Source organism: Ranitomeya imitator, chromosome 8 (assembly GCF_032444005.1).
Source record: "Ranitomeya imitator isolate aRanImi1 chromosome 8, aRanImi1.pri, whole genome shotgun sequence".
Lineage (NCBI taxonomy): Eukaryota > Metazoa > Chordata > Amphibia > Anura > Dendrobatidae > Ranitomeya > Ranitomeya imitator.
This window is the reverse complement of record NC_091289.1, coordinates 1,006,718-1,017,286: the sequence shown is the minus strand read 5'-3', so window position 1 is coordinate 1,017,286 and position 10,569 is coordinate 1,006,718. Positions and strand designations below refer to the sequence as shown.

At 57.7% G+C, this 10,569-nt stretch overlaps 1 protein-coding gene across 1 annotated transcript in view; it reads left to right on the top strand.

Annotated features, from left to right (window-relative positions):
• Window positions 1-1,819: 1,819 nt before the first annotated feature.
• EMC3 (ER membrane protein complex subunit 3) overlaps window positions 1,820-10,569 on the top strand; it is a 64,299-nt gene continuing 55,549 nt past the window's right edge. The window contains exon 1 of the mRNA XM_069735957.1: window positions 1,820-1,956. The gene's annotated coding sequence lies outside the window, so the exon portion shown is untranslated. The remainder of the gene's footprint in view (window positions 1,957-10,569) is intronic.

The window sequence follows — 10,569 nt, the reverse complement described above, 5'->3', positions numbered from 1 at the left end:
TTGCTTGCCTGAGGAGGTGGTGATGGCGAACTCAGTCGAGGGGTTCAAGAGAGGCCTGGATGTCTTCCTGGAGCAGAACAATATTGTATCATACAATTATTAGGTTCTGTAGACGGACGTAGATCTGGGGATTTATTATGATGGAATATAGGCTGAACTGGATGGACAAATGTCTTTTTTCGGCCTTACTAACTATGTTACTATGTTACCAGACAGAGTTAGAAGCCCGAGTTTCAAGGGATGGGTAGATACACCGAGTGGGAATACGAATATATATTTATAAACATTGTGCATAATATCGTACAAAAACCAAACAAAGAATCTTTCATGAATTTTGGAGCCGTTTTCCAGTTCCAGCTGGAGGAAGATTCTAACCTGGTCGTAAATACCTTTCGGCCATAAAACTCCCCCCAGTACATTGGCAAAGCAGCTCTTGGCTGAGTGAAAGGGAAGGGGGGCTTGGGGGTTGAAAGTCAGGAATTTGAAGCTACAAACTGTTGCAGCATCACTCCAAGAAGAGGGCTTAGCCCACGCAGGCTAGCAAGAGTACTACTTATGATATTTCGTACCATATCGTGACAACCCCGCGCCGTTCCTGACCGTGAGCGCAGACCCCGCGCCGTTCCTGACCGTGAGCGCAGACCCCGCGCCGTTCCTGACCGTGAGCGCAGACCCCGCGCTGTTCCTGACCGTGAGCGCAGACCCCGCGCCGTTCCTGACAGTGAGCGCAGACCCCACGCCGTTCCTGACCGTGAGCGCAGACCACGCGTCGTTCCTGACCGTGAGCGCAGACCCCGCGCTGTTCCTGACCGTGAGTGCAGACCCCGCGCCGTTCCTGACCGTGAGCGCAGACCCCACGCCGTTCCTGACCGTGAGCGCAGACCCCACGCCGTTCCTGACTGTGAGCGCAGACCCTGCGCCGTTCCTGACCGTGAGCGCAGACCCCGCGTCGTTCCTGACCGTGAGCGCAGACCCCGCGTCGTTCCTGACCGTGAGCGCAGACCCCGCGTCGTTCCTGACCGTGAGCGCAGACCCCGCGCTGTTCCTGACCGTGAGCGCAGATCCCGCGTCGTTCCTGACCGTGAGCGCAGACCCCGCGTCGTTCCTGACCGTGAGCGCAGACCCCGCGTCGTTCCTGACCGTGAGCGCAGACCCCGCGTCGTTCCTGACCGTGAGCGCAGACCCCGCGCCGTTCCTGACCGTGAGCACAGACCCCACGCCGTTCCTGACCGTGAGCACAGACCCCGCGCTGTTCCTGACCGTGAGCGCAGACCCCGCGCCGTTCCTGACCGTGAGCGCAGACCCCGCGCTGTTCCTGACCGTGAGCACAGACCCAGACAGACGACGATCGTCTCACGCTCACAATGTCCTGCACACGACCTGGTAAGTGCAATGTCACCGTGAGACGATCGTCGTCTGCTTTGCTCCCCCGTTTTCTCCGCCTGCTTCTTGCTATGAAGGGTTTCGTTGCACTTTAGGGCGGTATGGCCAGTCCGCCTTCTTTCCTATGGACATACGGGCTCTTTCTCCATCAGCCCCGTTCACACCGCTGCACCGTCCTGCGGCTTCTCTCCCATGGCACAGGATACCTGACAGACGGAACCGCACACGTGACCGCATCATGTGACCGCATCATGTGACCGCACACGTGACGTGGCGCGGGAAGACGACACCTGAGGCATCAATTGCGGCTCCGGATACTGTCACTATAGCAACTGACTGAAAACCGAGGAGACCTGCAGGCTGAGCCCCGCCCTCTCCTCGCAGTGTGATTGGTCAGACATAACGGGATGATAAGATACATTCTAAGCTTGGAAATAACAGACAAATTTAGCAACCAATCAGCAACCAGGACGTGATCCGAACAGCCAATCGCGTGGCAGCCTCCGACCCCGAACTGCGCTGGTGTCGGCGGAAGCAGCGAGAACCGAGAGGAGAAACGTCCGAGCCTGAGAGGTGACGTCACAGGGGGCTGTATACTGAGGGGAGGCTGTATATACCGGGGGGAGCGCTGTATATACTGAGGGGAGCGCTGTATATACCGGGGGGAGCGCTGTATATACCGAGGGGAGGCTGTATATACCGGGGGGAGGCTGTATATACCGGGGGGAGGCTGTATATACCGAGGGGAGCGCTGTACACTGAGGGGAGCGCTGTACACTGAGGGGAGCGCTGTATATACCGAGGGGAGCGCTGTATATACTGAGGGGAGCGCTGTACACTGAGGGGAGCGCTGTATATACCGGGGGGAGCGCTGTATATACCGGGGGGAGGCTGTATATACCGGGGGGAGCGCTGTATATACTGGGGGGAGCGCTGTATATACCGAGGGGAGGCTGTATATACCGAGGGGAGCGCTGTATATACTGAGGGGAGCGCTGTATATACTGAGGGGAGCGCTGTATATACCGAGGGGAGCGCTGTATATACCGGGGGGAGCGCTGTATATACCGGGGGGAGCGCTGTATATACCGAGGGGAGCGCTGTATATACCGGGGGGAGCGCTGTATATACTGAGGGGAGCGCTGTATATACTGAGGGGAGGCTGTATATACCGGGGGGAGCGCTGTATATACTGAGGGGAGGCTGTATATACCGAGGGGAGGCTGTATATACCGGGGGGAGGCTGTATATACCGGGGGGAGGCTGTATATACCGGGGGGAGAGCTGTATATACTGAGGGGAGGCTGTATATACCGGGGGGAGCGCTGTATATACTGAGGGGAGGCTGTATATACTGAGGGGAGCGCTGTATATACCGGGGGGAGCGCTGTATATACCGAGGGGGAGCGCTGTATATACCGGGGGGAGGCTGTATATACCGGGGGGAGCGCTGTATATACCGGGGGGAGCGCTGTATATACCGAGGGGAGGCTGTATATACCGGGGGGAGCGCTGTATATACCGGGGGGAGGCTGTATATACCGAGGGGAGGCTGTATATACCGGGGGGAGCGCTGTATATACCGGGGGGAGCGCTGTATATACTGAGGGGAGCGCTGTATATACCGAGGGGAGGCTGTATATACCGGGGGGAGCGCTGTATATACCGGGGGGAGGCTGTATATACCGAGGGGAGGCTGTATATACCGGGGGGAGCGCTGTATATACCGGGGGGAGCGCTGTATATACCGAGGGGAGCGCTGTATATACCGAGGGGAGCGCTGTATATACCGGGGGGAGGCTGTATATACCGAGGGGGAGCGCTGTATATACCGAGGGGGAGCGCTGTATATACCGAGGGGAGGCTGTATATACCGGGGGGAGGCTGTATATACGGAGGGGAGCGCTGTATATACCGAGGGGAGGCTGTATATACCGAGGGGAGGCTGTATATACCGAGGGGAGGCTGTATATACCGGGGGGAGCGCTGTATATACCGAGGGGGAGCGCTGTATATACCGAGGGGAGCGCTGTATATACCGGGGGGAGCGCTGTATATACCGAGGGGAGCGCTGTATATACCGGGGGGAGCGCTGTATATACCGAGGGGAGCGCTGTATATACCGGGGGGAGGCTGTATATACCGGGGGGAGCGCTGTATATACCGAGGGGAGGCTGTATATACCGAGGGGAGCGCTGTATATACCGGGGGGAGCGCTGTATATACCGGGGGGAGGCTGTATATACCGAGGGGAGCGCTGTATATACCGAGGGGGAGCGCTGTATATACCGGGGGGAGCGCTGTATATACCGAGGGGGACCGCTGTATATACCGAGGGGGAGCGCTGTATATACCGAGGGGAGGCTGTATATACCGGGGGGAAGCTGTATATACCGAGGGGAGCGCTGTATATACCGGGGGGAGGCTGTATATACCGAGGGGAGCGCTGTATATACCGAGGGGAGGCTGTATATACCGGGGGGAGCGCTGTATATACCGAGGGGAGCGCTGTATATACCGGGGGGAGCGCTGTATATACCGAGGGGGAGCGCTGTATATACCGGGGGGAGCGCTGTATATACCGAGGGGGACCGCTGTATATACCGAGGGGGAGCGCTGTATATACCGAGGGGAGGCTGTATATACCGGGGGGAAGCTGTATATACCGAGGGGAGCGCTGTATATACCGGGGGGAGGCTGTATATACTGAGGGGAGCGCTGTATATACCGAGGGGAGGCTGTATATACCGGGGGGAGCGCTGTATATACTGAGGGGAGCGCTGTATATACCGAGGGGAGGCTGTATATACCGGGGGGAGCGCTGTATATACCGAGGGGAGCGCTGTATATACCGGGGGGAGCGCTGTATATACCGAGGGGAGCGCTGTATATACCGGGGGGAGCGCTGTATATACCGGGGGGAGCGCTGTATACTGAGGGGAGGCTGTATATACCGAGGGGAGGCTGTATATACCGGGGGGAGCGCTGTATATACCGGGGGGAGCGCTGTATACTGAGGGGAGGCTGTATATACTGAGGGGAGGCTGTATATACCGGGGGGAGCGCTGTATATACCGAGGGGAGCGCTGTATATACCGAGGGGAGGCTGTATATACTGAGGGGAGCGCTGTATATACCGAGGGGAGGCTGTATATACCGAGGGGAGGCTGTATATACCGGGGGGAGCGCTGTATATACCGGGGGGAGCGCTGTATATACCGGGGGGAGCGCTGTATATACCGAGGGGAGGCTGTATATACCGGGGGGAGCGCTGTATATACCGAGGGGAGCGCTGTATATACCGAGGGGAGGCTGTATATACCGGGGGGAGCGCTGTATATACCGAGGGGAGGCTGTATATACTGAGGGGAGCGCTGTATATACCGAGGGGAGCGCTGTATATACCGAGGGGAGGCTGTATATACCGAGGGGAGCGCTGTATATACCGGGGGGAGCGCTGTATATACCGGGGGGAGCGCTGTATATACCGGGGGGAGCGCTGTATATACCGAGGGGAGCGCTGTATATACCGGGGGGAGCGCTGTATACTGAGGGGAGCGCTGTATATACCGGGGGGAGCGCTGTATATACCGAGGGGAGGCTGTATATACTGAGGGGAGCGCTGTATATACCGGGGGGAGCGCTGTATATACCGGGGGGAGGCTGTATATACCGAGGGGAGCGCTGTATATACCGGGGGGAGCGCTGTATATACCGAGGGGAGCGCTGTATATACCGAGGGGAGCGCTGTATATACCGGGGGGAGCGCTGTATATACTGAGGGGAGCGCTGTATATACCGGGGGGAGCGCTGTATACTGAGGGGAGCGCTGTATATACCGGGGGGAGCGCTGTATATACTGAGGAGAGGCTGTATATACCGAGGGGAGGCTGTATATACCGAGGGGAGGCTGTATATACCGAGGGGAGCGCTGTATATACTGAGGGGAGCGCTGTATATACCGGGGGGAGCGCTGTATATACCGGGGGGAGCGCTGTATATACCGAGGGGAGGCTGTATATACCGAGGGGAGCGCTGTATATACCGAGGGGAGCGCTGTATATACCGAGGGGAGCGCTGTATATACCGAGGGGAGCGCTGTATATACCGGGGGGAGGCTGTATATACCGAGGGGAGCGCTGTATATACCGAGGGGAGCGCTGTATATACCGAGGGGAGCGCTGTATATACCGAGGGGAGGCTGTATATACCGAGGGGGAGCGCTGTATATACCGAGGGGAGCGCTGTATATACCGAGGGGAGCGCTGTATATACCGAGGGGAGCGCTGTATATACCGAGGGGAGCGCTGTATATACCGAGGGGAGGCTGTATATACCGAGGGGGAGCGCTGTATATACCGAGGGGAGCGCTGTATATACCGAGGGGAGCGCTGTATATACCGAGGGGAGCGCTGTATATACCGAGGGGAGCGCTGTATATACCGAGGGGAGGCTGTATATACCGAGGGGAGCGCTGTATATACCGAGGGGAGCGCTGTATATACCGGGGGGAGCGCTGTATATACCGAGGGGAGGCTGTATATACCGAGGGGAGGCTGTATATACCGAGGGGAGCGCTGTATATACTGAGGGGAGCGCTGTATATACCGGGGGGAGGCTGTATATACCGAGGGGAGCGCTGTATATACCGAGGGGAGCGCTGTATATACCGAGGGGGAGCGCTGTATATACCGGGGGGAGGCTGTATATACCGAGGGGAGCGCTGTATATACCGAGGGGAGGCTGTATATACCGGGGGGAGCGCTGTATATACCGAGGGGAGCGCTGTATATACCGGGGGGAGCGCTGTATACTGAGGGGAGCGCTGTATATACCGAGGGGAGGCTGTATATACCGGGGGGAGCGCTGTATATACCGGGGGGAGGCTGTATATACCGGGGGGAGCGCTGTATATACTGAGGGGAGCGCTGTATACTGAGGGGAGGCTGTATATACCGGGGGGAGGCTGTATATACCGAGGGGAGCGCTGTATATACCGAGGGGAGCGCTGTATATACCGAGGGGGAGCGCTGTATATACCGGGGGGAGGCTGTATATACCGAGGGGAGCGCTGTATATACCGAGGGGAGGCTGTATATACCGGGGGGAGCGCTGTATATACCGGGGGGAGGCTGTATATACTGAGGGGAGCGCTGTATATACCGGGGGGAGCGCTGTATACCGAGGGGAGCGCTGTATATACTGAGGGGAGCGCTGTATATACCGGGGGGAGCGCTGTATATACCGGGGGGAGGCTGTATATACCGGGGGGAGCGCTGTATATACTGAGGGGAGCGCTGTATACTGAGGGGAGGCTGTATATACCGGGGGGAGGCTGTATATACTGAGGGGAGCGCTGTATATACCGAGGGGAGCGCTGTATATACCGAGGGGAGCGCTGTATATACCGAGGGGAGCGCTGTATATACCGAGGGGAGCGCTGTATATACCGAGGGGAGCGCTGTATATACCGAGGGGAGCGCTGTATATACCGAGGGGAGCGCTGTATATACCGAGGGGAGCGCTGTATATACCGAGGGGAGCGCTGTATATACCGAGGGGAGCGCTGTATATACCGAGGGGAGCGCTGTATATACCGAGGGGAGCGCTGTATATACCGAGGGGAGCGCTGTATATACCGAGGGGAGCGCTGTATATACCGAGGGGAGCGCTGTATATACCGAGGGGAGCGCTGTATATACCGAGGGGAGCGCTGTATATACCGAGGGGAGCGCTGTATATACCGAGGGGAGCGCTGTATATACCGAGGGGAGCGCTGTATATACCGAGGGGAGCGCTGTATATACCGGGGGGAGCGCTGTATATACCGGGGGGAGCGCTGTATATACCGAGGGGAGGCTGTATATACCGAGGGGAGGCTGTATATACCGAGGGGAGGCTGTATATACCGAGGGGGAGCGCTGTATATACCGGGGGGAGCGCTGTATATACCGGGGAGAGCGCTGTATATACCGAGGAGAGGCTGTATATACCGAGGGGAGGCTGTATATACCGAGGGGAGCGCTGTATATACCGAGGGGAGCGCTGTATATACCGAGGGGAGCGCTGTATATACCGGGGGGAGGCTGTATATACCGGGGGGAGCGCTGTATATACCGGGGGGAGCGCTGTATGTACCGAGGGAAGGCTGTATATACCGAGGGGGAGCGCTGTATATACCGGGGGGAGCGCTGTATATACCGAGGGAAGGCTGTATATACCGGGGGGATCGCTGTATACTGAGGGGAGGCTGTATATACCGAGGGGAGGCTGTATATACCGAGGGGAGCGCTGTATATACCGAGGGGAGGCTGTATATACCGGGGGGAGGCTGTATATACCGAGGGGAGCGCTGTATATACCGGGGGGAGGCTGTATATACCGAGGGGAGCGCTGTATATACCGGGGGGAGCGCTGTATATACCGAGGGGAGGCTGTATATACCGGGGGGAGCGCTGTATATACCGAGGGGAGCGCTGTATATACCGGGGGGAGCGCTGTATATACCGAGGGGAGGCTGTATATACCGAGGGGAGGCTGTATATACCGGGGGGAGCGCTGTATATACCGAGGGGAGCGCTGTATACTGAGGGGAGGCTGTATATACCGAGGGGAGGCTGTATATACCGGGGAGAGCGCTGTATATACTGAGGAGAGGCTGTATATACCGGGGGGAGCGCTGTATATACCGAGGGGAGGTTGTATATACCGGGGGGAGCGCTGTATATACCGAGGGGAGCGCTGTATACTGAGGGGAGGCTGTATATACCGAGGGGAGGCTGTATATACCGAGGGGAGGCTGTATATACCGAGGGGAGGCTGTATATACCGAGGGGAGGCTGTATATACCGAGGGGAGGCTGTATATACCGAGGGGAGGCTGTATATACCGAGGGGAGCGCTGTATATACCGGGGGGAGGCTGTATATACCGAGGGGGAGCGCTGTATATACCGAGGGGGAGCGCTGTATATACCGGGGGGAGCGCTGTATATACCGAGGGGAGCGCTGTATATACCGAGGGGAGGCTGTATATACCGAGGGGGATCGCTGTATACTGAGGGGAGGCTGTATATACCGAGGGGAGGCTGTATATACCGGGGGGAGCGCTGTATATACCGAGGGGAGCGCTGTATATACCGAGGGGGAGCGCTGTATATACCGAGGGGAGGCTGTATACTGAGGGGAGGCTGTATACCGAGGGGAGGCTGTATATACCGAGGGGGATCGCTGTATACTGAGGGGAGGCTGTATATACCGAGGGGAGCGCTGTATATACCGAGGGGAGGCTGTATATACCGGGGGGAGCGCTGTATATACCGAGGGGAGGCTGTATACTGAGGGGAGGCTGTATACTGAGGGGAGGCTGTATATACCGAGGGGGATCGCTGTATACTGAGGGGAGGCTGTATATACCGAGGGGAGGCTGTATATACCGAGGGGAGGCTGTATATACCGGGGGGAGCGCTGTATATACCGAGGGGAGCGCTGTATATACCGAGGGGAGCGCTGTATACTGAGGGGAGGCTGTATATACCGAGGGGAGGCTGTATATACCGAGGGGGATCGCTGTATACTGAGGTGAGGCTGTATATACCGAGGGGAGGCTGTATATACCGAGGGGAGCGCTGTATATACCGAGGGGAGGCTGTATATACCGAGGGGAGCGCTGTATATACCGAGGGGAGGCTGTATATACCGAGGGGAGGCTGTATATACCGGGGGGGGGGAGCGCTGTATATACCGAGGGGAGCGCTGTATATACCGGGGGGAGGCTGTATATACCGAGGGGAGGCTGTATATACCGAGGGGGAGGCTGTATATACCGGGGGGAGCGCTGTATATACCGGGGGGAGCGCTGTATATACCGAGGGGAGGCTGTATATACCGAGGGGAGGCTGTATATACCGAGGGGAGGCTGTATATACCGGGGGGGGGGAGCGCTGTATATACTGAGGGGAGGCTGTATATACCGAGGGGAGGCTGTATATACCGAGGGGAGGCTGTATATACCGGGGGGAGGCTGTATATACCGGGGGGAGCGCTGTATATACCGGGGGGAGGCTGTATATACCGAGGGGAGGCTGTATATACCGAGGGGAGGCTGTATATACCGAGGGGAGGCTGTATATACCGGGGGGAGGCTGTATATACCGGGGGGAGCGCTGTATATACCGGGGGGAGGCTGTATATACCGAGGGGAGGCTGTATATACCGGGGGGAGGCTGTATATACCGGGGGGAGGCTGTATATACCGGGGGGAGCGCTGTATATACCGGGGGGAGGCTGTATATACCTAGGGGAGCGCTGTATATACCGAGGGGAGGCTGTATATACCGAGGGGAGGCTGTATATACCGAGGGGAGCGCTGTATATACCGGGGGGAGCGCTGTATATACCGAGGGGGAGCGCTGTATATACTGAGGAGAGGCTGTATATACCGAGGGGAGGCTGTATATACCGGGGGGAGGCTGTATATACCAAGGGGGAGCGCTGTATATACCGAGGGGGAGCGCTGTATATACCGAGGGGAGCGCTGTATATACCGAGGGGAGCCTGTATATACCGAGGGGAGGCTGTATATACCGAGGGGAGGCTGTATATACCGGGGGGAGCGCTGTATACTGAGGGGAGGCTGTATATACCGAGGGGAGGCTGTATATACCGAGGGGAGGCTGTATATACCGAGGGGAAGCTGTATATACCGGGGGGAGCGCTGTATACTGAGGGGAGCGCTGTATATACCGGGGGGAGGCTGTATATACCGAGGGGAGCGCTGTACACTGAGGGGAGCGCTGTATATACCGAGGGGAGCGCTGTATATACCGAGGGGAGCGCTGTATATACCGGGGGTAGTGCTGTATATACCGAGGGGAGCGCTGTATATACCGGGGGGAGCGCTGTATATACCGAGGGGAGCGCTGTATATACCGAGGGGAGGCTGTATATACCGGGGGGAGGCTGTATATACCGAGGGGAGGCTGTATGTACCGAGGGGAGGCTGTATATACCGGGGGGAGGCTGTATATACCGGGGGGAGGCTGTATATACCGGGGGGAGCGCTGTATATACCGAGGGGGAGCGCTGTATATACCGAGGGGAGCGCTGTATATACCGAGGGGAGCGCTGTATATACCGAGGGGAGCGCTGTATATACCGAGGGGAGGCTGTATATACCGAGGGGAGGC